The 26,904-nt window shown below is 42.7% G+C and overlaps 1 pseudogene; it reads left to right on the plus strand.

Moving 5' to 3' along the window:
• Window positions 1-3,457: 3,457 nt before the first annotated feature.
• LOC100348794 (SNW domain-containing protein 1 pseudogene) lies at window positions 3,458-26,716 on the plus strand (annotated as a pseudogene).
• Window positions 26,717-26,904: the final 188 nt, after the last annotated feature.

Genomic DNA, 26,904 nt, shown 5'->3' on the forward strand with positions numbered 1-26,904 from the left:
ACACTCTTAATCTGCTCATGCTGATAGGACAAAACACCCCAGATTGGATGGATGGTTTCAATAACAGAAACCTTCTCAAAGTTCTGAAGATTGAGAAGTCAAGATCAAGTCAACGGAAAATTCAGCTCTTGCTGGGGCTCTCTTCCTACTTTGCCAATGGCTGTCTCACCTGGCAGAGACAGAGAAAGCTCTGGACCCTCTCTCTCTCTTTTTTTTAAGATTTGTTTATTTTGAAAGAGTTACAGAGAAAGAGGGGGAGGGGGGAGAGAGGGAGAAAGGAAGAGGGAGAGAGGGAGAGGGAATCTTCTACGTGATGGTTCACTCCCAGATGGCCACAATGGCCAGAGCTGGGCCGGTCCAAGCCAAAGCCAGAAGTTTCATCCTGGTCTCCCAAACACTTGGGCCATCCTCCACTGCTTTCCCAAGTTATTAGCAGGGAGCTAGATTGGAAGAGGAACAGCCAGGACTCAAACTTGCACCCAAATGTGATGTCAGCATCACAGGAGTCGGGTTCACGGTTTCACGAGCTATGCCACAATGCCAGCCCCCCCCCCAGACTCTTCTCACAGGGCAGTAAGTCATGAAAGATCACACCTTATGTAAACTTAATTATTTCCTAAAGGCCCCACCTCATGATATCATCACATTGGGGGTTAGGGCTTTGACATATGAATTTGCAAGGGCCACACATTCAATCTGTAACAATGCAATTAAGCCCTGGGCAATGGGCTGTGAGCAAAAGTGACATGTGTTACTTCTTAAAGGGACATGGCCTCCATTATCTTCTTCCTCTACCCCAGAAAAGATGCAGATTTGACAGTGGAAGGTGGAGCAGCCTTGCCCTAGACATGAAACAGAAGTGGTAGGCTCAAGATAGGAGAACAAAAACAAACCAGATACCATGAAGTTGTCACATCAACCTTAGAGTGGACGCTTTGTTATAGGAGACAGACAGAAATTTCCATCCTGTTGAAGTCACTTGACTTTGGCCTTTGCCATAACAGCTGAATCTGTACCATAGCTATTTCATTATCCAGGTTGCATAATTGAACTCAAATCTGAGTGGATCTAAAGCCTGATACTGCCTGCAGAAACCAAAGGATGAATTTACACCAAAAGGAGACCTCCATGCTAAATGCAAGTGAACGTTAGCTCTTCTAGCCTGTGCCACCTCAGATTAGAAGCTCAGACCTCCCAATCATCAATGAAAACACTAGTAAACATCTGGAAGGACAAAGGAGCATCGCACAAATCTGGGCAGTGCAAGGACAACTCTGACAGGTGCAAATAGGAGGTTTTTTTTCAGGTTTGCTTTAGGAAGCAACAATTGCATACAACCTACAGCAACATCATGTCAGTGACACCTTCTAGCTAAAGCCCAGTGTGACAGCACCAAGGTTTTTTAATTGCGGTAGACTCTGATCCTACCCACCAAAGATATTTCCAAAACTATCTCCCGGTAACACCCTGGAGCCTCAATCTGGGGTAGTCAGTCCAAAAATCTACCCCATGAAAGGATTGGGTCTGGTGTCACCAACTGGCCCACTACAAGGACTTAAGGAAGCAATGATACTCCTTAGAAGGAAAGCCTCACTTTCTGTCACAAAGCTAATCTGGGGATATTCATTTCCTACAGTCAGAACAAACAAACAAAAATTCAATCATCTGCTTTTAGATCCAAAAGACTTCCAAATGAAGCAACAGGCACCCTCAGGTGCTTTTAAATCTGCACCCCTGCCCACACTCTTCCCACACTCTCCCTGCCATCTTGTGACACTGTAAGGAAGCATATAAATATGAAGACTTTGAACAAAGTATATGGGTTTGTTTCTATGGATCTGAAGGAATGACTAAAATCCATCCTGACCCAACTGACAGAGCTGGAGGCCACATCTTACAGCCCAGCAGCAAGGTTTCCAAGCCAAATCAGCCGGCCTCTTGTCCCAGTGAAAGAATGTGGGCCAGGAACAGTTTGCAGCCTGCCTGGGGGCAGAAACAGAAATCCAACACCCCAGAGAAAACCCCAAATCCCTGTAAACAAAGAAGGGAAGAACTGTTTATTCAGCCACTGAAGTCTTTTAATATAAGGCTCCAAGTATGTCAAGCACACCAAACAAATTTAGCTTCACCACCTGTTCCGGAAAAGAAACACCCATGCCAAAATCCCCCCAAGAAGTACATAAATATTCTCAGTGTGGATTAGCTGGGAGTCTTTTCAAACATGTTCTATATTAGAGTTTGTAAACTGGGCACTGGATGCACAGCACGTGGCCGCCATGAGATGTGGGAAGTTTTCATTCTGTGCCTAAAAAAAAGGGACTTTTTGCTCCAAAAGACACAATTTGGCAAACTGGTAAGCAGGTTTAAAATTTCAAAGTAAATAAATAGATAGATGGTAGATAAATGGAGCCTTGTAGCCTTACTGGAAGGAAAAGGCACAATCTTAAAAACTTCCATTATTCAAGAGATCCACTGAGAGAGTGTGGTTCATTGCCAAGAGTGGCCTAGAGGAGAATGGATAAGACACAGATGTGGAAGCATGTTGGTGCCAAAAGACAGAAGCCATCGTGTTACAGGTAAATGACAGTCAAAGCAATGCCTTATAAGCCATTATCAAAAGGTCCAAGGAATAAATTGAGGGCAGAAGCCAAAATTTCATTCTATTCAACATCGACTTGTGAAGCACCTTCCAGACTATGGATTCTGGTAGATGAAATCAGAGTGCCCGGCAAGTGCTGAGTGAAATGCCAGGCCCTACTTAGTTTCCAACAAATGCTGGTCGATATGTGGCTGTTGATAAGATGAAAATGCGCCAGGTAACACTGGACCACACATGAACCATTCCTTTAAGGCCCAACTCAGGCGCCAGCTTTGTGGCATACTAATAAAATTGCTGCCTGCAATGTCGGCATTCCATACAAGTGCCTTTTTGGGTCCTGGGTGTTCCACTTGCAATCCTGCTCCTAACTAATGGCCTGGGAAAGTAGCGGTAGATGGTCCAAGTGCCTGGGCTCCTGCCACCTATGTGAAGCCCTCTGGCTCCTGGCTTTGGCCTGGCCTAACCATGGGTATGGCTGCTGTAGCTATCTGGGGAATGAACCAGCAGATTAAAGATATCTCCCTCTCCCACTCTGCCATAGCTCTATCAAATAAATAAATATTTAAAAAGGAAAAAAGACCCAACTCAAAACTCCTCTCCGAAGCTTTCCTGGACACTGTTCCCTTCCCTAGGCAACATGAGACCCTCTGTCATTGCTCCTGATATAGTCTCACCTATGCAGCCCCCCTGGAATAACTTAAGAGCAAGTTAAAAACCTCTATTCATCAATGAAGTCAATGTCTAACTTGAAGCACGCCTGATGAATGAGGGAACCTAAGTGCTAGAAGGAAGAGAACAGGAAAGCCCATGTATGCCCCAGCCTCATGCACCCAAGGGCACATCTGAGGTGTCACCGACATGACTTGCACAGTGCAGCAGCAACAGCCCATCCATACTGCTCAGGCAGGAGTCCAGTCCCCGGCAAGGCTTCCTCAAGTAATTTCTGCAGTGATCCAGGGAGTGTCTCATGTGTGCTCACAGGTCAGTTCTGACCACCACAGCTTTCTCTCCTTGGTAGCTCTCAGCCCTCCCTGTCCCCAGGGCATCTCCACCTCAGAAGCTGTACCACAGTATTGGGAACATTCTCTCTGTAGATGTGTTCAGGCCCCGGCTCTCAACTCTAACTATGCCAAAACAGCTGGGCCCTCTAAGGAGAAATGCAGCTCTGGGGAGGTAGAGGGGGGAGGCTGAGTCTGAGAGCTAAAGGGTGGATGAAATGGGTTTCTCAAGGAACACACAAAGCTGCAATCTCTCTCTTCCCTCTGGGGTGCCCATGGGTATCTGGAGTAGCTCCCCACTCCTTCCATCAAAGCACCAGACTCAGCTTGCCAGGGTGGGGCACTGACTGACCTCTCTCAGGCAGGTGGCTGGTTCCAAGGCAGCTCTCTTTGGACCAGAAGTTTCACAGGGCAGAGAGCGGATCCCTTGTGGGTTGCTGGGTCTTTGGATAATTACTGAGCCGACTCCAGAAGCAAATAACTCCCTGATCACCGGTAATGGACACTGCAGAGGGCTCCATGCTCACACTATGGAGCACACAGGTTCTTTGCATGGTTGGGTAGAGGCAGTGATCAGGCCTCTCCCCTGTTGACTACACAGGAAGTCTACTACTCATAACTTGTGTGTAACCCTGGACTTTTGCCCCACTCACAAACGTTGGCCAGAGCTCCCTGGCCCCATCCAGCACACATCTCTGTATAACCCCTTAAGGTACAGGCATTCCAATACACCTAGAACCACATTCCCAAGAACAAAAATTTCAGGAGATATGAACAAGTGTTTCTGCAGATGCATAAAAAGTATAGAAAAACAATAAACATGAACAAGGAATACAACATAACTTCCCAAAAGGAATACAATAATGCTTCAATATTAGACTGTGAAGATGAGGAAATTGACAAGGCCAGAAAAGGAATTCAAAACAATGATTCTAAGATTACTCAAAAACACAGAGAAGCAATTATATGAATTGAAGAAATGTGTGAATGACATGTATAAGAAATATTTTAAAAAATCAAACATATTTAAAAATGAATAATTCAATATTTCCAATAAAAAATACAGTGTAACACCTCAACAACAGACTCAGTGAGGCAGAAGAAAGAATATTTTAGCTGGAAGACAATGCTTTTGAAAGATCTAAGTCAGACAAAAAAAAAAAAGAAGATATGTACATCTACATACAATAAACATCTAGAACCCCAGAGACATGATCAGAGAAGATCTTCACAAGTATTAAACTTTCAAAGGTAAACACATAGAAAATATTCTAAAATATTCAACACAGAAATGCTAGATTACCTTTAAAGGATCTCCAATCAGATTAACAGCAGATTTCTCATCAGAAACCCTATAGGCCAGCAGAGAATGGACAGATATAGTCCAAGCCCTTAACACTGTCAGCCACGAATACTGTACACAGTGAAGCTGTCATTTAAAAATGGAACATAATGAAAGTGAAAGAATTTGTCATCACTCAGCCTTACAAATGATGCTTAAGGATGTACTACACATAGAAATCAAGTAAGATAACCAGCATCATGAAAGAAAATGATGGCAGAAAGCTTCCTAATAGTAACACAAAGGAAATCCAAAACAATAGAAATATTTACGAAAAAAATAGAAAAATGTGGCAAGACTAAGTCATTATTGATAATAACCTTGAATGTAAATGGACTAAACACTCAAATTAAAAGATACAGACTAGCTGAATGCATTAAAAAGCGAGACCCATCTATATACCAGGTAAAAGAAATACACCAAGAGTGGCAAGATGGCAGAATAGGAAGGGAGCACACTGATAATCCAGGAAGAGACAGTTTAATAAAAGTGGAGATACTGCAGATTCAAGGAAGAGTAGGGGAAGAAACGGCAAAGGAAACTCTTCTGGAACTAGTGATTCACAGTGGACCTGCGTGGAGAGTGTGGGAGCCCACAGTTCGGGACACCAGCAGCAGAATCAACACACCAGCGCTGGAACGCGAGGTGAGCCGAACCTCAATAGCCTGACACACCGGCAGGCAAGCAGAAAGAGGAGACTAGAGGGAATGAGGCTTGAAACCCCGTGGGGAAAAGTTCACCAGGCTAACTAGAAGAGAGAGGAAAAAAAAAAAGTGACCAATACGGACACGAGTTTCTCTCTCTGCTCACCTCTCAAAGGCGAGCAAGACAAAGAGCAGGTGCCATTTTGGATATATGTCATAAGCAGGGCGACCTCAGGTCTGTACCGGCCCTCAGCCTAGGAGAAAAACCTGACTCTGGGAGGGGTGAAATAACAGGAGATTAGGACCTAGTGAATGTGTGGTGCTAATGAACTGAGACCATGAAAAAAGAGACGGTGGGGGAGAGAACTCACGGAATTCACGTGAGGACTCTCCAGAGACGCTACAATTCGGTAACCTTGGCAACCCAGTGGAGACATAGGAGAATTTGAGCCCACACTGAGGGCAGGACAGATTCCCTGTGTGGTCCTTGGGAAAGAGCTTCCGATCTCTGGCTCCTGTGGGTATATCAATGGCCTGCTAACTACCTCCAATTCCGTTCAGCTGTGTGGAATTACTTCCCTTTCGAATCAAAAAAAGAAAGAAAGAAAGATTTACCACGCCTAACCTGGGAGTGTCACCTTTGGCACACCCTTAACCCTGAGGAACCAAACAGAGCTCTCAGGCCACATACATCTCAAGCCTCTAAGGCTCCATCAAAAACAGGCAGTCCACGTAATACAGTCATAGTATAACAAGAAAAAAACACCACAATGAGGGAAGAAGAATCCAAAGATATCTCCACAATGCCAAGCAACAAACACAAAAACTGAGGAAACAAGAACAAGGAAGACATTATGACACCCCCAAATGAACAAGACACCCCAAGCCAAGATTATGAAAATGATGAGATAGAAGAAATGCAAGATACGGATTTCAAAAAATTTATGATAAGAATAATTAGAAGCTTTCAAAAACAAATGCTTGAGCTATGGAATCCCTTATTGGACAGGATAGAAAATCTCCTTCGAGAAAATGAAATCTTAAGGAGGAATCAAAATGAAACGCAGAAACTAGTAGAACAGGAAAGTGTGATAGTGAAGAGAAATCAAAATGAAATAAAGAATTCAATAGATCAAATGACAAACACATTAGAGAGCCTTAAAAACAGAGTCAGTGAAACAGAAGAGAGAATATCAGACCTAGAAGACAGAGCACAGGAAAGTATACAGTCAAACCAAAGAAAAGAATAGGAAATTAGAAATCTAAAAAATATTGTTGGGAATCTAGAGGATACTATTAAAAAACCCAACATTTGGGTTCTAGGAGTTCCTGAAGGCATGGAGAGGGAGAAAGGATTAGAAGGCCTTTTTAGTGAGATACTTGCAGAGAATTTCCCGAGTTTGGAGAAGGACAGAGACATCCTAGTACAGGAAGCTCACAGAACCCCTAGTAAATATGACCAAAAGAGATCCTCACCATGACATGTTGTAATCAAACTCACCACAGTGAAACATAAAGAAAAGATCCTAAAATGTGCAAGAGAGAAATGTCAGATTACTCTCAGAGGATATCCAATTAGACTCACAGCAGACTTCTCATCAGGAACCCTACAAGCTAGAAGGGAACGGCAAGACATAGCCCAAGTACTAAGAGAAAAACTGCCAGCCCAGAATATTATATCCTGCAAAGCTCTCATTTGTGAATGAAGGTGAAATAAAGACCTTTCACAGCAAACAGAAATTGAAAGAATTTGTCGCCACTCATCCAGCCCTGCAAAAGATGCTTAAAGATGTGTTACAAACAGAAACACAGAAACACGGTCATCAATATGAAAGAAGGTAAAGGAAGGAAACCTCACAGCAAAAGATCACAGGAAGTTCAAAACATATATTAGAGGCCGGCGCCGCGGCTCACTAGGCTAATCCTCCACCTAGCGGCGCCGGCACACCGGGTTCTAGTCCCGGTTGGGGCGCCGGATTCTGTCCTGGTTGCCCCTCTTCCAGGCCAGCTCTCTGCTGTGGCCAGGGAGTGCAGTGGAGGATGGCCCAGGTGCTTGGGCCCTGCACCCCATGGGAGACCAGGAAAAGCACCTGGCTCCTGGCTCCTGCCATCGGATCAGCGCGGTGCGCCGGCCGCGGCGGCCATTGGAGGGTGAACCAACGGCAAAGGAAGACCTTTCTCTCTGTCTCTCTCTCTCTCACTGTCCACTCTGCCTGTCAAAAAATAAAAAAATAAAATAAAATAAAAACATATATTAGAAAATATCTTTGGCAAATGGCAGGGCAAAGTTACTACTTATCAATAGTCACATTGAACGTTAATGGCCTGAACTGTCCAGTTAAAAGACACCGATTGGCTGATTGGGTTAAGGAACAAAACCCATCTATTTGCTGCTTACAAGAAACACATCTTTCCAACAAAGATGCATACAGACTGAAAGTGAAAAGCTGGAAAAAGATATACCATGCAACAGAAATGAAAAAAGAGCGGGTATAGCCATCTTAATATCAGACAACAAACTTTAACACAAAAACTGTTAAGAGAGACAAAGAGGGGCACTATATAATGATGAAGGGATCAATTCAACAGGAAGATATAACAATTATCAATGTATATGCACCTAATTACAGGGCACCGGTTTATTTAAACAAATTGTTAAGGGACTTAAAGGGAGACTTAGACCCCAATACAATAGTACTGGGAGACTTCAATACTCCACTCTCAGAAATAGACAGATCAACAGGACAGAAGATCAACAAGGAGACAGTAGAGTTAAACGACACTATAGCCCAAATGGATCTAACAGATATCTACAGAAATTTTCATCCTACACATAAAGCATTTACATTCGTCTCAGCAGTACATGGAACCTTCTCTAGGATTGACCACATACTAGGCCATAAAGCAAGTCTCAGCAAATTCAAAAGAATTAGAATCATACCATGCAGCTTCTCAGACCACAAAGGAATGAAGTTGGAAATTAGCAACTCAGGAATCCCTAGAGCATAAGCAAACACATGGAGACTGAACAACATGCTCTTGAATGAACAATGGGTCATAGAAGAAATTAAAAGAGAAATCAAAAATTTTCTGGAAGCAAATGAGGATAACAGCACAACATACCAAACTTATGAGATACAGCAAAAGCAGTGTTAAGAGGAAAGTTTATATCAATAGGCGCCTACATCAAGAAATTGGAAAAGTACCAAATAGATGAGCTTTCAATGCATCTCAAGGATCTAGAAAATCTACAGCAAACCAGACCCAATCTAGTAGGAGAAGAGAAATAATTAAAATCAGAGAAGAAATCAACAGGATTGAATCCAAAAAAACATTACAAAAAATCAGCCAAACAAGGAGCTGTTTTTTTGAAAAAATAAACAAAATTGACACCCCATTGGCCCAACTAACTAAAAAAAGAAGAGAAAAGACCCAAATCAATAAAATCAGAGATGAAAAAGGAAACATAACAACAGACACCACAGAAATAAAAGGAATCGGGAGGAGGCAAGATGGCAGAATAGGAAGGGAGTACACTGATAGTCCAGGGAGAGATAGTTTAATAAAAGTGGAGATACTGCAGGTTCAAGGAAGAGTAGTACCAGAGTAGGGGAGGAAACAGCAGAAGAAACTCTTCCGGAACACGTGATTCACAGCGGATCTGCGTGGAGAGCGTGGGAGCCCACAGTTCGGGACACCAGCGGCAGACTCAACACACCAGCGCTGGAACGCTAATGTGAATGGGATTGATCTTAGAAGTTCTTCCTCAGCCATGGCATTGTCTGTGTATACAAAGGCTGTTGATTTTTGTGCATTGATTTTATACCCTGCTACTTTGCCAAACTCTTCTATGCGTTCCAATAGTCTCTTAGTAGAGTTCTTTGGGTCCCCTAAATAAAGAATCATGTCATCTGCAAAGAGGGATAGTTTGAGTTCTTCCTTCCCAATTTGTATCCCTTTATTTCTTTTTCTTGCCTAATAGCTCTGGCTAGAACTTCCAGAACTATATTGAATAGCAGTGGTGAGAGTGGACATCCCTGTCTGGTACCAGTGGGGAAAAAGGGACACTAACCCACTGTTGGTGGGAATGCAAACTGGTTAAGCCACTATGGAAGTCAGTCTGGAGAGTCCTCAGAAACCTGAATATAACCCTACCATTCAACCCAGCCATCCACTCCTTTGAATTTACCCAAAGGAAATTACATTGGCAAACAAAAAAGCTGTCTGCACCTTAATGTTTATTGCAGCTCAATTCACAATAGCTAAGACCTGGAACCAACCTAAATGGATAAAGAAATTATGGGACATGTACTCTATAGAATACTATACAGCAGTCAAAAACAATGAAACCCGGTCATTTGCAACAAGATGGAGGAATCTGGAAAACATTATTCTGAGTGAATTAAGCCAGTCCCAGAGGGACAAATATCATATGTTCTCCCTGATTGGCGACAACTCACTGAGCACCAAAGGGGAAACCTGTTGAAGTGAAATGGACACTATGAGAAACAGTGACTTGATCAGCTCTTGTCCTGTTGATGTACAATGTAATACTTTATCCATTTTAGTATTTTTTTTGTTCTAGTACTATTGGTTGAACTCTGTAATTAACACACAATTATTCTTAGGTGTTTAAATTTTAACTGAAAAGTGATCCCTGTTAAATATAAGAGTGGGAATAAGAGAGGGAGGAGATGTACAATTTGGCACATGCTCAATAGGACTTGCCCCAAATGGTGAAGTTAGAAACGTGCCAGGGGATTCCAATTCAATCCCATCAAGGTGGCATGTACCAATGCCATCTCACTAGTCCAAGTGATCAATTTCAGTTCACAATTGATCACACTGATAGGTCTAAGAGTCAAAGGGATCACACAAACAAGACTAGTGTCTGCTAATACTAACTGATAGAATAAAAAAGGGAGAGAATGATTCAACATGGGAAGCGGGATACACAGCAGACCCATAGAATGGCAGGTGTCCTAAATAGCACTCTGGCCTCAGAATCAGCCCTAAGGCATTCGGATATGGCTGAAGAGCCCATGAGAGTATTTTAGGCATGCAAAGCCAAGACACTCTGGAAAAAAAAAAAAAGCTAAATGAAAGATCTCTGCGAGTGAGATCCCAGTGGAAAGAACGGGGCCATCAAAGAAGGAGGTACCCTTCTCTGAAGGGAGGAAAGAACTTCCACTTTGACTATGGCCCTGTCAGAATAAGATCGAAGTCAGCGAGCTCAAAAGGCTTCCATAGCCTTGGCAACTCATGACTAGAGCCTAGGGAGATTACTGATGCCATAAACAAGAGTGTCAAATTGTTAAGTCAACAACAGGAGTCACTGTGCACTTGCTCCCCATGTAGGATCTCTGTCCTTAATGTGTTGTACTATGTGAATTAACGGTAAAACCAGTATTCAAACAGTACTTTATACTTTGTGTGTCTGTGTGGGTGCAAACTGTTGAAATCTTTACTTAATATAGAGTTGATCTTCTGTATATAAAGCTAATCGAAAATGAATCTTAATGAAGAATGATATGGAAGAGGGAGTAGGAGATGGGAGGTTTTTTTTTTTTTTGTGGGTGGGAGGGTGGTTATGGGGGAAGAACCACTAAAATCCAAAAGTTTTACTTTTGAAATTTATATTTATTGAATAAAAGTTTTCTATTAAAAAAATAAAGATGCAGCTTGTGATGCCCCACAGCCCATACTGGATTGCCAAGCTTCAAATCCTCACTCTCCTTCACATCCAGCTTCCTGCTAGTACTCTGGGAGGCAACAGGTGATGGCTAAAGTACTTGGGTTCCACTACATGGAAGACCCAGATTGAGTTCCAGGCTCCTAGCTTCAGCCTTGCCCAGCTATGGCTGTTGTGGACGTTTAGGGGATTAATCAGCAGATGGAAAATCTCTTTCGCTCCCTCTCCCTGCTTTTCAAATAAACATAAATAAATAAAACTTTTTAAAACAGAGAATCATTTTGTAATTTCTCAGTAGTCCAAGTACAGGTAATAAGGTAGAGAAAATTGTATTATTGTAGTCATTTGCCATACCTTCATAGGGATGGCACCGTCTCTGCAAATTCTGACAAGCAGTTAGAGTACAAATTGAGACAGTAAGGATCTGGCTGTTAGAGAAGAGTTACAGAGAAACAAGGAAAGGAATTTTTATTTCAGAATGGGCAGTGGAGGGGGAAAAGAGAAAGAGCAAACAGAACGCCTTGTGAGTAACCCCTTCCATCTGGAAAGAGCTAAGAGATGACCCCAAGTAGAAAGGTTCACAAACAAAGATTTTGGAGAATTTACTCCAGAGTTTTAGTTTGTTTATTCTATTATGTGGAAGTTTTAGTTTGCTTACCCTAATCCAGGTGCCATCCAAATTTACTCAACTCCTTTTCTACATAACTGAATCTTGACACAGTTCAGCCTCTTCTCAATTCAACTTCAACTCAGATCAACCTCCAGGTAACTCATTCCAGACCCAAATCAACCTCAACTCAAATCAAATTCTTCTCTACTAAGTTAAAATCCCTAAATCAATACCCAAGTCAGCTCAAACTCAATCTAATTCCAACTCTAGTCAAATAAAATAAACTCTACTCAACCGAGCTTCCTTAACTAAATTTGACTCTGCTTCTAGATACTTTGTGTGAGTGTATTTATTTATTTTCATATTATTCAAAAGACAGAAAGTTACATAGAGAGATCTCCCATCTGCTGATTCATTCCCCAAATGCTCACAATACCCAGGGCCAGACCAGGATGATAGGAGACAGGAACTCAATACAGGCAGGGACCCAAATACTTGAGTCATCAACTGCTGCCTCCTAGGAGCCCACTGGCAGGAAGTTACAATCAGAAGTGGAGCAGGGATTCAAAGCCAGACAGTCCGATATGGGATGTCAGTGTCCCAAGTTCTGTCTTAACCACTGCACCAAATGGTTGCCCAGTGTAGATTTTTAGAATTGGAGGACATCTTCATTCAGGCTGCAGTGCTGTAAATCCAAAAAAAAAAAAAAAAAAAAACACACACAAGGGCAGTTATAGAAAACTATGACTATGCTCCTTATGAATTTGTGGAAATCTTGCAGATTTCTATAGATACTCAAGCAAATTTTTCAACATCAGAAGAACAAGAACTCTGTACTGCAGTGAGAGACAGTGACACATCATTTAAAGCTTTGAGTTTATAGAAGTAGACTACATGAAAGTAAGAGATATCTTTCTGAACTGCTTAAGTTCAAGGTGATATTTAATGTCCACATTTCTGGAGAAATCATTTCTAGCTAAGATGCATCTCTTTACACAAAAAATAGAAATCATACATTCCTACCATTGTGCAGCCATCTAAATACTGAAAAACTCAGAACCCAATCAAGATCCTGTAGGCACTCAGCCCAGCACGCACAGATTAGATCATAGACCTGTGGCACTGAGCAAGCAGATAACAGGTTTTAAAGAAAAATTCTGAGAGGTCATTGGTTTGCTCTGAGCTCCTGTACTAGGCTCTAACAGACCAGATCAAATCAAAATGGAGTCACTCTTGCTAAATACCACATAATTAAACTAAAACTTTAAGGAAGCAGATAAATCCCAGGAGAAAACTTTTTCCTAAAAAGAAGACATTCTAGCCTACTTGAATCAGTGCAATGGCAAAGTCCCCTCCAAAGAAATCTTACGTGGAAAAGGCAACCTGATCTAACTGCCCGGCGGGACCCCTCCTTCTGTTTTGCAGAATGTAGGCTACATCAATTCAGGAAAAAAGCCAGTAAGATCCACAGCCACATTTGTTGTAATTTTGATTGCTGATATGCGTCATTGGTGACAAGCATTTTACAAAGCATACTGTGGATAGCAAATTTCCATAAGAATAACTTTTGTGAAGTATTTATTATTGAAAGTGTTATAAGAGAGCACATGTGGCTTAACAGTGTGAAAGGGAGTTCTGCAATTATCCTTCAGCTTTTGAAACACCACCAAATCAAAGAAATTAAAAATGTACAGATCCACAAAGAAAAAAGGAGAGGGGCGATTGCCAATCAATTGCCATGATTGCCAATGATTGCCAAGAATGTGTGAACAAATTCTCAAAGACAGAATGATGGGGGAATATTAAAAACTCTAGCAAAGGGAAGAATCCAGCATCCCATGAGAGAGAAAACAATAAGTCAAATGAAATCACCCACAAGGCCGTGGACAGGCTCAGAAATGGGAGTGCAAGGAACCAGAGGCAAGATGAGAGTCAAAAGGAAAATCTGTCAACAAAATAGAGTGATCAAATATGGTACCTTTTCCTTTCTCTCAAATCTTTGTAGGTAGGCCACTGGCTTTTTCCCTACTTCTTAGGAAACCAGATTTAATGTTTGGAAAAGGACCTGAGAGAACCAAAAGTAACCAGCAGTAGAGGGTAAGCTGAACCGAGAAGTTCAAAACAGAAGTATTGGGGCCAGTACTGTGGCCTACAGTGCTGGCATCCCATACAGGCGCTGGTTCGAGTCCTGGCTGCTCCAGTTCTGATCCTTCTGATCCAGCTCTCTGCTGCAGCCTGGGAAAGCAGCGGAAGATGGCCCAAGTCCTTGGGCCCCTGTATCTGCATGGGAGACCTGGAAGAAGCTGGTTTCAGATAGGCACAGCTTGAGTCATTGTGGCCATCTGGGGAGTGAATCAGTGGATGGAAGACCTCTCTCTCTCTCTCTCTCTCTCTCTCTCTCTCTCTCTCTGCCTCTGCCTCTCTGTAAGTCTGACTTTCAAATAAATAAAACATCTTAAAAAAAAAAAACAGAAGTATTAAGGAAGGCCTTCAACAGCAAATATTTGGAACTTAACCACCTGCTGGAAAGCATGTGCCCTGTGGACAATAAAGTATTCTAGTCTGAAGAAAATTGAGTAGCATGGAAGGGACAAAAACCACAGATACCAATATTAGAGAATCTCTCAATGAAATGCAGATAATGAACCAAAACACATATAATTCCCTAGCAACTTTCAAAGTTTTTAAGTGATTATTTTAATGCGGTCAGGTCAAACATCTGTCCAAATTGGTTACCCTATACTACCTGACTTCAAGACCTACGATCAAATGCAGGCATACTGGAAGAAGGATGGACACATAGAACAATGAAACAGAAATTACCCCTGGTGCACTTTCTGCTGCCATAATAGAATGTCACAGACAAGGTAGCATCACTTATAATGAAAAGACATCTATTTCTCACAGTTCCAGAGGTTAGGAAGTCCAATATCAAAGGGTTACATTTGGTGAAGATCTTGCTGCCTCAAAACATGGCAGGGAGCAGAGCCGCGGGACTGAGCTGCGCAAGCTGCAGGGTCTGCACGCCAGTGCTCAAAGGGGAGTGCGTGCCACACAGACAACAGCGGGGAGACTTGGGACGTCCAGGGCTCCGAGTCCACACATCGGCGCTGGAAGGGGAGCGGACCTGCGTGGAGAGCGTGGGAGCCCACAGTTCGGGACACCAGCGGCAGACTCAACACACCAGCGCTGGAACGCGAGGTGAGCCGAACCTCAATAACCCGAGACACCGGCAGGCAAGTGGAGAGAGGAGACTAGAGGGAACGACCCCCGGGGGGGGGGGGGGGACTTCACCAAGCTAACTGGAAGAGAGAGAGAGGAAAAAAAAAAGGTGACTGGTACGGACACGGGTTTCTCTCTCTCTGCTCACCTCTCAAAGGCGAGCAAGACAAAGAGCAGGCGCCATCTTGGACATACGTCATAAGCAGAGCGACCTCAGGTCTGCACTGGCCCTGAGCCTAGCAGAAAAACCTGACTCTGGGCGGGGCGAGTTAACAGGAGATTAGGACCTAGTAAATTTGTGGTGCTACTGAACTGAGACTGTGAAAAAAGAGACGGTGGGGGAGAGAACTCATGGAATTCACGTGAGCACTCTCCAGAGACGCTACAATTCCATAACTTTGGCAACCCAGTGGGAGACTGAAGGAGAATTTGAGCCCACTCTGAGGGCCGAACAGATTCCCTGTGTGGTCCTTGGGAAAGAGCTTCCGATCTCTGGCTCCTGTGGGTATATCATTTGCCTGCTAACTACCTCCAACTTCGTTCAGCTGTGCGGAATTACTTCCCTTTTGAATCAAAAAAAAAGAGAGAGAGAGAGAGAGAGAGGTTTACCACGCCTAACCTGGGAGTGTCACCTTTGGCACACCAAACAGAGCTCTCAGGCCACACCCATCTCAAGCCCTAAGGCTCCATCAAAAACAGATAGTCCACTTAATCTAGTGTCATAGTATAACAAGAAAAAGCACCACAGTGAAGAAACCAAATATCTCCAATATGCCAAATAACAAATGCAAAAACCAAGGTAATAAAAACAAGGAAGTCACCATGAAGCCCTCAAATGAAAAAGACACCCCAATTCAAGATTATGAGGATGATGACATAGAAGAAATGCAAGAAGCAGATCTCAAAAAATTGATAAGAACATTAAGAAGTTCTCAAAAACATGGCAGGGAGCATCATATAGGTGAGAGAACATGTGTGCACGTGCACACAAGATGGGGGGTGGACACAGAGAGAGGGGATTCAGCAGAACATGCATGAGACAAAGCTACTCCCATGATAATAAATCTACTCCCAAGATAATGGTATTAATTCATTCATGATGGTGGAGCTTTCATGACTTAATCAACTCTTAAATGTTCCACTTCCTGATATAATTACATTAACCATTAAATTTCAACGTGACTTTTGGAGGAGACACTGAAACCATAGCACGTGATCAATTGATTTGTTTCACAAGGTAATCCTCCAAGGAAACAACAATCTTATCAACAGTGCTAGAACAACAGGATATCCACATGGAAAAAAATAACCTCACATTGCACAGAATCCACTCATAAAATCTACAACCATAAAACTTCCAGAGGAAGCACAGAAAAAAATTCCCACCAGGTTAGAACAGGCAATGATTTTCTTACACGAAACATAAAAAAATACCAGCCGTATGTTAATAAATCTATGAGAACCCACTGTTTAGAAATGAGTTCCTGCCTTGGGCCCTGACAGACATGGCCAAACCAATGGAATCGCTCATGCTAGTAAATGTGAAAATGAGAGGCCCATCACAACCAATCAGAAAGGCCCAGTCAACCTGAGCCTGAACAAGGACGCCCCTTCTACCTTAACCTATAAAAGTAACCTAAGTGATCTCATGTTAATCCACTCTTTACAATTAGTTAATCCATTTTCTAGTTCCTTCTCTAGTTACCCTATAAAAGCCAACTGTTCTGCCTTACCTGGTAGAACTTCTGTTTGTAGAAGGGATGCTGCCTGGTTCATGTGCTAATAAGAGTCTATTTGGTCTTAAAAATTCAATTTGCTGAAATTTTGTTCTTTGACTCCTAAAAGAAATCAATTAAAAATTTTTGAGTTGTAAGTTTTAAAATTTCCTCTTTCTGCAATTTCTGTTAATAGGTAATGGATAAAAAAGGTGGTATAGCCACACCATGGACTACTACTCAGCAATTAAAAGAAGTAAGGATAGACACAACACGACTGCATCTTAAGAGCATGATGTGAGACAAAGAAAGCAGGCATAAAAGATTACTCAGTCATGATACCATTTACATGAAATTCTAGAACAGGCAGAACTAATCCACAGCAACAAAGAAAATCAGTGGTTGCCTGGCAGTGAAGATTGACTGCCCAGGATTATGAAGGAATTTGGTAGGTGATGAGAATTTTCTACATTTAGACTATAGTGATGTTACACAGGTGTATACATCTGCCATAGTTCATCACCATACAGGTATATACATTTGTCAAGGTTCATCAAGCTGTATGTTTACAATAGATACATTAACTGTATAGAAATTATACTTCAATATAGTTTATGTAAAAAAAGTTCTTGACACTTCTTCCTCCAACTCCTGTTCCATTTCGCAGTTCCTATTCAGCTATACATTTTTTTTTTTTTTTTGGACAGGCAGAGTGGACAGTGAGAGAGACAGACAGAGAGAAAGGTCTTCCTTTGCCATTGGTTCACCCTCCAATGGCCGCCACGGCCGGCACGCTGCGGCCAGCGCACCGCGCTGATCTGAAGCCAGGAGCCAGGTGCTTTTCCTGGTCTCCCATGGGGTGCAGGGCCCAAGGACTTGGGCCATCCTCCACTGCACTCCCCGGCCACAGCAGAGAGCTGGCCTGGAAGAGGGGCAACCAGGACAGAATCCGGCGCCCCGACCGGGACTAGAACCCGGTGTGCCGGCGCCGCTAGGTGGAGGATTAGCCTAGTGAGCCGCGGCGCCGGCCATTTCAGCTATACTTTCAAAAAGAGTTGTGTCTGGAGTGGCTGTTTGATATAGCAGTTAAGTCCTTGTTTAAGATTTCTGCATTCCTTATCAGAACATCTGATTCTAATCCTGGCTACTCCACTTTTGATCCAACTTCCTGCTAATGCAAACCCTGGGAGGCAGCAGGTGATGGTTGTATACTTGGGTCTCTCCCATCCACATAGGAAACCTGCATTGAGTTCTAGTCTCCCAGTCTTGGCCTAGCCCAGCTCTGGCCATTATGGGAATTTGGGACGTAAACTAGCAAATGGAATTTCCTCTATCTGCTTTCAAATTAATTACAGAATTATTTTCAAAAATGTACTTCAAACTCAGAAAGTCTCTAGTGGGCTCTAGCCTGCAAAGGTATCCAGGTCCTAATCCCTGTAAGTAAATGTTACCTTACACAGCAAAAGGAACTTTGCAAATGGGTTTAATCAAGGCTCTTGAGATGGGAAGAATATCCAGGATTACCCAAAATAGCCCTAAATAATATGTCAGTGTCCTCACAAGATGGGGGTGGTAGAAGACCTGACTAGAGAAGTAGGCAGTGATGTGTTGACCAAAGGCTTTAAGAAGCTGGCATTGAGCCTGGAGGAAAGAAGTATAGGCAATGCCAGAGCTGGATGAGCCAAGAACCCAGATTCCCCCTTAGAGCCTCTGGAAGGAACATGACACCTCAATTTCAGTGCAGTAAAATGGATTTGGAACATCTGACCACCAGAATTGTGTTGTTTTAAACCATCGGGTTTGGGATAGCATGTCCTAGCAGCAATAGGAAACATACAATGTATGAGCATTGCAATTTTTTTTTCAGATGGCAATATAAGAGGAATTTTCCACTCTTGTTGTTCCTTTACAGTCTTCTTTTGGCTAGAAGAATGCATGATATGTGCAGGAGAAGGTAGTCCTCAAGGAATTTTCTTTTTGCATTTCTACTATCCTATAACCCTCTGTTGAACTCCAGAGTTGGAAGTCACAGCTTGATGAGATGGTATCTGATGGACACACTGAGCAGGAGCCAGTTTGTCAGCTGCAGCAACTTTTTGAGAAGTAGATTTCTCTAAGACTACTCTAGTCGTCTCTGTTACTCTTTAACAGCTTCTTCATTGAGTCTTTGCAGGACTGGATCATCTGTATTCACAACCTCCTTTGAAACCAGGTCAGAGTATTTGCTATAAATAACCTTGACTTTTGACTGTCCTTGTTGAGCAATCATACCGTATTTATGGCTTCCTCCAAGATCTTCCTGAATGGTCAGCACATTCAGTTTTCTTTTGTCCCACATGCAATGGATGCGGAGTCATATGGATCTTAACCATTGTGGCAAACACCTGATTTCTCTTCCCAACTCCACTCCTTTGTCTTTATTACTAATTTCTTGTGATTATTAAATCTGCATAATCTGAGCTGGTATTGTGGCACAGCAGGTAAAGCCACCACCAGCAACACCGGCATCCCATATGTGCACAGGTTCAAGTTCTGGCTGCTCTACTTCTGATCCAATTTCCTACTAATGGCCTGGGAAAGCAGTGGAAGATATCCCAAGTGTTTGGGCCCCTGCACCTGCGTGGGAGACCTGGAAGAAGCACCTGGCTCCTGACTTCAGACTGGCCCAATTCTGGCCGTTGTGGCCATTTGGGGACTGAACCAGCAAATGGAAAATCTCTGTCTCTCCTTTTGTAACTCTGCCTTTTGAATAAATGTGAGAAAAAATTCTTAAAAAAAAAAAAAACATAATACACACAACTGCATATTCCCTTAGAATTTTCTGTTTGTCTCTGGTGTTTTTTTTAAACTTTTATTTAATGAATATAAATTTCCAAAGTACAGCTTATGCATTACAATGGCTTCCCCCCCATAACGTCCCTCCCACCCACAACCCTCCCCTCTCCCACTCCCTCTCCCCTTCCATTCACATCAAGATTCATTTTCGATTCTCTTTATATACAGAAGATCAGTTTAGCATACATTAAGTAAAGATTTCAACAGTTTGCTCCCACACAGAAACATAAAGTGAAAAATACTGTTTGAGTACCAGTTATAGCATTAAATCTCAATGTACAGCCCACTAAGGACAAAGATCCTACATGAGGAGTAAGTGCACAGTGACTCCTGTTGTTGACTTAACAATTTGACACTCTTATTTACGGCGTCAGTAATCTCCCTGGGCTCTAGTCATGAGCTGCCAAGGCTATGGAAGCCCCCTGAGTTCACTGACTCTGATCATATGTAGACAAGGCCATGGTCAAAGTGGAAGTTCTCTCCTCCCTTCAGAGAAAGGTACCTCCTTCTTTGATGACCCGTTCTTTCCACTGGGATCTCACTCACGGAGATCTTTCATTTAGGTTTTTTTTTTTTTTTTTTTTTTTCCAGAGTGTCTTGGCTTTCCATGCCTGAAATACTCTCATGGGCTTTTCAGCCGGATCCACATGCCTTAAGGGCTGATTCTGAGGCCAGAGTGCTGTTTAGGACATCTGCCATTCTATGGGTCTGCTGTGTATCTCACTTCCCATGTTGGATCATTCTCTCCCTTTTTGATTCTATCAGCTAGTATTTGCAGACACTATTCTTGTTTATGTGATCCCTTTGGCTCTTAGTCCTATCATTATGATCAGTTGTGAACAGAAATTGATCACTGGGACTAGTGAGATGGCATTGGTACATGCCACCTTGATGGGATTGAATTGGAATCCCCTGGTATGTTTCTAACTCTACCGTTTGAGGTAAGTCAGCTTGAGCATGTCCCGAATTGCAAATTGTCTCTGGTATTCTAAAATTTCTTAGGATTGTGCTTTTATGTGGGTCTTTTACAATTTTTTTAATGTGTACTTGTGGATTTTTTCAACATGAAGACACACATCCTTCAGTTTTGGAAAACTTTAAAATTTTACTTCTTTAATTTCTTACTTTCACTTTTTCTCCGATGGAATGCCTGTAAGTTGGATCATGGATCTCAATCCTAATTTTTAAAAGTTTTCTACTGCCATCCTCAGCTTTTCTATTCTTTTCTATCTTTATGATACATTTAAAAATTTTTAGTCAAAGTAATTTCAGCTTCAAAGAGCTCTTTATACTCTTTATATTGATTTTTGGCATTACACTGTTTCACACATATAATTACTTTTAACCTTTAGAATATAAAACATAATTTTATATTGAGCTTCTGTTTACTGCATTGACTTAATCATTCAGCAAATGAGTTTTTGAATACTCACCCCATGTCTGGTATTGTTTTATGCTTAAAGATATATTAGTGTATAAAGCAAAGTCCCTTTTCTTGTGGAATTTTATCTGGAATTCTTTTGGCCTGAGCCATTTACCAAGAATAAGAATGGTATGAGGATTTGGAGAGAAGAAATTGAGCTCACTTTAGGAGAGTTTATCAATCCCTTTGTGAGAAGGGAACTGGAAATTAAGAAAGCTACGTGCTGCTTTTATTTTCTCGCACATAAAGTTTTATCATATAAAAGAACCATGTACACAAAGGTTAGTTCTAAGCAAATAGGCTTATCACACTCAGCAAATCCTAAGATCAAGATCCGTTCAGGTAGTTCACAATTAGTTATCAGCACAGGCCAGAACCAAGGGCAAATTTGAACAAAGAAATCCTTTGACAGAACCTTAACATCAACTGAATGTTTTAGCCATTAAAATACATTCACTCAGTATTCTTGAAAGTAATTTTTTAAACATTGTCTTCTGATATTTATTACTATTTGCATTCCTTTCCCTCCCATATTTAATTATTGTACAATTTTTAAAGATTTGAAAGTCAAAATTACACCGAGAGAGGGAGAGTTCGAGAGAGAGGGCAATCTTCCATCCGCTGGTTCACTCCTCAGATGGCCAAAATGGCCAGGCCAAAGCCAGGAGCTTCTTCCGGCTCTCCCACATGGGTGCAGGGGCACAAGCACTTCAGCCATCTTCTGTTGCTTTCCCAAGCATATTAGCAGGAAGCTGGGTCAGAAATGGGGCAGCCAGGTCTCAAACTGGTGCCCATATGGATGCCAACATTGCAGGTGGCAGTTTTACTTGTTATTCAACAACATCAGCCCCACAGCTTTAAGATTTATTTATGTGAAAGAGTTACACAAAGAGAGGAGGACAGGCAGAGAGAGAAAGAGGTCTTCCATCCACTGGTTTACTCTCCAATTGGCCGCAACAGCTGGAGCTGTGCTGATCCGAAGCCAGGAGCCAGGATCCTCTTCCAAGTCCCCCACGTGGGTGCAGAGGCCCAAGGACTTGGACCATCTTCTACTGCTTTCCCAGGCCTTAGCAGAGAGCGAGATTGGAAGTGGAGCAGCCGGGACTCAAACCAGAGCCCAATGGGATGCCAGCACTGCAGTCGGCGGCTTTACCCACTATGCCACAGCACTGGCCCTAGCCCACAATTTCCTTTTTTGAGGCTTAATTTTTCTAGAGAAGCTTTAGGTTCACATCAAAATTGAGCCGAAAGTACAAAGATTTCATAAGTCTATGCCCCATATATGTGCAGCCTATGTCACAAATGGCATTCTGCATCCACTGGTGCAGTTACAATGAATGAACCTGCATTGACAAATTCTACCCAAGTCCATAGCTTATATTACGGCTCACTCACAGTGTGGTACACTCCACATGTCTGTATAATGACAGGTATCACTATTATAGTTTCCTATAAAAGACTTTCACTGTCCTAAAAGGCTTGTGGTTGCATGTTTTAGTTGAATATCCACTTTCATCTTAACTAAAATAATGAGGTGCAGAGAGTGACTTGGCGGAGGGAGGAGGGCAGGGAGCGGGCATTATGGTACAATGGTTAAGGCACTGCTAGAACACCTGCATTCCATATCAGAGTGTCCAGCTCAAGTCCTGACTACTTCAGACTCCCAATCCACCAGCTTCCTGCTAAAGTGCACAGGGGCCGGTGCCGCGGCTCACTAGGCTAATCCTCCGCCTTGCGGCGCCAGCACACCGGGTTCTAGTCCCGGTCGGGGCGCTGGATTCTGTCCCGGTTGCCCCTCTTCCAGGCCAGCTCTCTGCTGTGGCTAGGGAAGTGCAGTGGAGGATGGCCCAAGTACTTGGGCCCTGCACCCTACGGGAGACCAGGAGAAGCACCTGGCTCCTGCCATTGGATCAGTGACGTGCGCCGGCCACAGCGCACCGGCCGCGGTGGCCATTGGAGGGTGAACCAACGGCAAAGGAAGACCTTTCTCTCTGTCTCTCTCTCTCACTGTCCACTCTGTCAAAAAATAAAAATAAATAAAAAAAATAAAGTGCATGGGAAGCAATAGGTGATGACTCAAGTACTTAAGGAGACCCAGATGCAGTTCCTGAATAAGGCCTGGCCCAGCCCTGGCTATTGTGGATTTTGGGAATGAACCAGCAGATGGAATGCACAGAATACTGTAGAAGATAGTGTGAAATTGTGAGGTTCAAAATCTATCACATCAAATGCCAGGAAAACGGAGCCAGAGAAGGCCACAAAGGGAGGGTTCATGTACCATTTGCTGGGTCACAAGAAGTTTTTCCAAACCACAGTTTACTACATGAATCAACACAAGAATAGCTAACACACAAGGACAGCTAATCACTTAACATAAGCACACATACCTGACATACTGTCTCATGAGCCCAATCCCAGCTACAAGGGCCCAACCACAGTTTTGAGATTACAAATATGATCTAGTGACTACTGATACGCTTTACTCAGAGCTCACCAGCACCCAGCACACCGTGAGCACCAGTGAACTTTCAAACTCACTTGTAAGGGCTTTGGTTTTCCCAATGAAATCCCAACCTCTTCCTTTGCTTTCCAGACAAGCCAGAGGCCATTCTGACCTGTACAAGTGTCTCAAATTGCAATTCTAGTCTTTATATATATTATTCCCAAACAAACCCTTTTACTTGGAGAACCATCTCTCTGTATTTACTTAATATTGATAACTGCATGACTTGGAATAATAAATTATAGTAATGCCAAAACTAACTGTAACAACCATATCAGAAAATTGCTATAATTTAAAGGAATTGTGCTGTATTTGAGAATTTTAAGGCTTACACCTTGAACATATTTTCATTGTGAAATAGTTCCACAGAGGTTGAGGGTTTGTCATTTAATAGGCCACAAAATAACCTTTGATCAAAATTTTAAAAAAAACTTGGCTTCATAATAATGCATAATTATCTTTTTTTAAATATCAAATAATTTCCAGAGTTGCTTGTATAACCCAGTAAAAAATTAAATGGCAAACCCAGCCTGTGAGCTCACACCAAGGATCCACAAAATCCCCAGAAGACAGAAAATAGGCAGGAAACTAATAGATACAGATGGAGGTGAAGTCTCCAATTTTATTTAGAAGCATAAGTTTCCGAATTGAAGATTTTTAACCTAAAATCAAGGAGGTTTCTAAAACCCCTCTTTCCACGCTTAAACTGAAAGAGCATTTTGCAATAGGCATTATCAGGGCCTGTACACCATGAAGAAGAGTCACAGCAATTTCAACATTGTTGTGACCCTGAAACACCACTTCAGTCACTTCTAGCCTGTAGCCTGGTGCAGAGGTACTGGTGACAAGAGCTATGTCAGGAAGCTCACCCCTTAAGTGTAGCTGCTCCATGGGTAGACGCTGGCATGTCTATACATGTGCATGAATTGTTTAGCTGTGTCTAGTTAAGTATTATGGAATGAGGAGGCTATTATATGGTTGGTGTAATTTTTATTATCACAGCATTACAGTGCAAGCCACAGGCCATCAGGCTCGACCTACCCAGATTCCAATCTCATCTCAATCATTTACCTGACCTCTTCGTGCTTCAGTTTACCCCTGTACAAAATAAGAATGAGAATAATCTCTCCTGCATCGGGTTTTGTGAAAATTAAATGAGTGAATAAATATACGTACTGAGAATATTGCCTGGTGCAGAATAAGTGCTACATAGGGATTGGCTATTTCACACTGCTGTCCTCAGCTTATAGTTTTTGCAATATTCAAGTCTAAATTTAAAACCCCACAGAAATATTAATAAAAGGGAACTGAATTTGGTGGATGCAACCAAAACTGTGAGGCCAAGACAATCGTGTTCACATTGGGGAGGCCAGGAAGGCTGCACCTGTAGGTTCAAACCTAACTCCCCCATCTTTGCACTGGGAGCAATACTTAACAATGTTGAGAACAGAAATTACCCTCGTTATGCTTAACCTAAACAACTCATTGCAAGGGTTAAGTGAACTACCATCAGTGAAAATACCATCAGCTGACACATAGCAGGTGCTTCCTGGGCAGTAGCTTATTTTTTGATGCCCTTACAAAGTGGCAGCCTACTGTTCAATAAGCTCCACTGAGACTGAATAAGATCATGCATCCCATTTCCTGCTGTTATCACTAGTGCAGTAAACAAAAGGCTGCATTGAGTATATGCTTGATCAATATGGTTGTCAACTGTATGATTGAACCTATTAACCAATTATTGGTGAATAAATGAATAAAAGTACTTGCAAAGGATATATTTATGTAAGGTCATACCATTCCTAATACTTTTTTTTTGACAGGCAGAGTGGACAGTGAGAGAGAGAGACAGAGAGAAAAAGTCTTCCTTTTCCGTTGGTTCACCCCCCAATGCCGCTGTGGCCGGTGAACCACGCTGATCTGATGCCAGGAGCCAGGTGCTTCTCCTGGTCTCCCATGTGGGTGCAGGGCCCAAGCACTTGGGCCATCCTCCACTGCACTCCTGGGCCACAGCAGAGAGCTGGACTGGAAGAGGAGCAACCGGGACAGAATCCAGCGCCCCAACCGGGACTAGAACCCAGTGTGCCAGCACCACAGGCAGAGGATTAGCCTAGTGAGCCGTGGTGCTGGCCCGTTCCTCATACATTATTGTTCAAACATGAGATTGAAATGAATTGATCTGTCCTGAGCAATAGGTATGGGTGAAATTTACTTGAACTAAAAGGCACTGGGAGAAGAAGATGGTGCTCATCAGGTTTTACCTGCAACTACTCAGCTCTCTCAGGACCAGCCTGAGACAAGATCCCAGAGGCCACACAGACCTTTATGGTCTCCTCCCTGAGAGAAACTTCCCATACAGGCACCAGAAACATTGGGTATCTGGTTGTTAGAGGATCTTGGAGATGGAGGTGCTTTTCCAGAGATCTATGTGGCTCAGCATCCACTGAATATGGCACAAAAATATAATGAATGTGCCAGCCATTCAGAAAGATCCTGGAGGAAAAATTAAGTATGATGTGATCACTCAAAAAGGACAGTCAAAGGTCAAGGTCATTTATAGCAAATACCTGACCTGGTTCCAAAGGAGGTTATGAATGCAGATTATCCCGCCCTGCAAAGACTCAATGAAATAACAGAAAAGACATAGTCTTAGGAAAATCTGTATCATAAAAGGTTGCTGCAGTCATTCCAATTCAAACAGCTAACAAACTGCCCCATGTTCAGTGTGCCAGGTACATACAACCTCCGTAAGATGTGGCTTTCAACTCTGGAGTTCAACAGAGGGTTACCAGATGGTAGAAATGCAGAGAGGTCTAGTAGAGACTCTAATGCTCAAGATTAATAAGAAAATTTCCCAAAGACCACCTTGCCCTTGTCATGCATCCTCCTAGTCAAAATATCACTGTAAAGCAACAAGAGTAGAAGAGTCCTGTACTGCCAACTGGAAAAAAAATGCAAAGATCTACACAACTCCATTAGCCAAATATCTGCCTGCTGAAAGAAGAGGACCACAGATAGTACACATAAATGAAAAATTGCCAAACTGGCTGACACCCTCTACATTGCTGATCTGAAGGCTCATGAAGCTATGGAAATACGTGCCCAAGTAGAGAGGAAGATGGCTCAAAAATAAACGGAGAGGCCGGTGCCCCAGCTCACTTGGCTAATCCTCCACCTGCAGCGCCGGTACCCCGGGTTCTAGTCCCAGTTGGGGTGCCAGATTCTGTCCCAGTTGCTCCTCTTCCAGTCCAGTTCTCCACTGTGGCCCGGGAAGGCAGTGGAGGATGGCTCAGGTGCTTGGGCCCTGCACCCACATGGGAG

The sequence above is a fragment of the Oryctolagus cuniculus genome, chromosome 1 (assembly GCF_051225735.1).
Source record: "Oryctolagus cuniculus isolate XC-2025 breed Fujian yellow rabbit chromosome 1, ASM5122573v1, whole genome shotgun sequence".
Classification (NCBI taxonomy): Eukaryota; Metazoa; Chordata; class Mammalia; order Lagomorpha; family Leporidae; genus Oryctolagus; species Oryctolagus cuniculus.